The sequence below is a fragment of the Chrysochloris asiatica genome, unplaced genomic scaffold (genome assembly GCF_000296735.1).
Source record: "Chrysochloris asiatica unplaced genomic scaffold, ChrAsi1.0 scaffold00624, whole genome shotgun sequence".
NCBI classification, from domain to species: Eukaryota; Metazoa; Chordata; class Mammalia; order Afrosoricida; family Chrysochloridae; genus Chrysochloris; species Chrysochloris asiatica.
In genome coordinates this window covers 199,502-201,202 of record NW_006409142.1, presented here as the reverse complement: position 1 = coordinate 201,202, position 1,701 = coordinate 199,502, and positions in this window count along the sequence as shown.

The following is a 1,701-nucleotide window of genomic DNA, read 5'->3' as shown; positions in this document are numbered from 1 at the left end:
TTTTGCTTGTGTTCACCATCAACATTCATGGAAGCAGCATTCAAGAAATCAAACAAAGTATTGCATTAGGCAACTCTAGTGTACAAGACTCTTTTAAATGTGCAAGAGCAAATATGTCATTTTGAGAACTAAGGTGCACTTGACCCAAGCCATGATATTTTCAATCGCCTCATAGGCATATGGAATTGTATAATGAGTAAGGAAGACTTAAGAAGAATTGATGCATTTGAGTTACAGTGTTGGAGAAGAATATTAAAAGTACTATGAACTGTCAGAAGAACAAACAAATCTGTGTTGGAAGAAGTACAACCAGAATGCTCCTTAAAAGCCAGGATGGTGAGACTTTGTATTTCATACTTCGGACATTCTATTAGGAAGGACCAGTCCCTGAAGAAGGACATCATGCTTGGTAAAGTGGAGGGTCAGCAACAGAGGAAGACCCCCAAGGTGGTGGATTGACACAGTGCCAGCAGCGGTAGGCTCAACTGTAACAGCAATTGTGAGGATGGCACAGGATTGGGCGCCGCTTTGTTATGTTGCACGTAGGTTGCTATGAGCTAATACCAACTCAACTGCACCTAACAACAACAACAGCAAACCTAGAAACGTTTTTTTAATTTTATTATTATTATTTTTTTTGCAGCGTATTTTTAAGTACTGAATTTTCATGGAATGCAGAAGTTCTCTTTTTAGGAATCTAGTTCTAAAGAACTGGAAATAGAATAACAAATTCCAGTGAGGAGGCATGGGAGACAAATAAGAGAACGTCAGTTTTTTTGGAAGACACATTTGGAAAACATCCTAGTTATATAAAGAAAAAAACCAGGAAAACATATACATTGCTTGTTTTAGTTACTGCTTTTGTTGTTAGGGGCAGTCGAGTTAAGTGTTATCAAGTCAGTTCCGACTCATAGCGACCCTATGTATATCCTTTGCAGGAGCAGAAAGCATAATTTTTCTTCCACTGAGTGACTGGTGGGCTCAAATCACCATCCTTTTAGTTCATATTCCAGTGTTTATCCTACAGAGTCAGAGTGCTCCCCTAGTTACTGTTAGTGACATACAGTATCTCTGAAAAGATGAAAATGAAACAGAAAACATCAGTTTCTTCTTCAATGGAGAACTTGGTTTCCAAGGTAAAGATGCAGAGGGAAACGTTGTAACTATAGAAAATGTCTGGAACTATTTGACTTTTGAGCCATACAAGAAATATGCTCATTTAACTATTGAATTAGAGTCATTGTCAGAAATTAAAACTCAAACATTTAAGTGCAACCTAATAATCTGAGAAGCAGTAGAGAACTTCTTCTGGTCATAGAATTAGATGTTACTGTCATCCTTTCATACAGTGGAGATTTTCAGGAAAGAAGATCAACAGTAACAGAAGCCATACTACACTCTCATGGTTTTCAGTACTGGATGGAACTTTTAGGGAAAAAGGTTTGCTTCATAACCAATGATACATACATATATTGACTGCATACATGTACTGAACAAAATGGAACTGCTGAGACAATTCTAATTTCAAATACTCAGTTTCCTTGTGGTGCTGTAGGATAAGCACTGGACTTTGGCAGTTCAATCCTACTAGCCAGGCCCCTACTTGGAAACCCTATACAGAGCCACTATGAGTTAGAACCGACTCAACGGCACTTAACACCAACAACATACGTATCCATGCCTTCATTAGCAATGAATTTT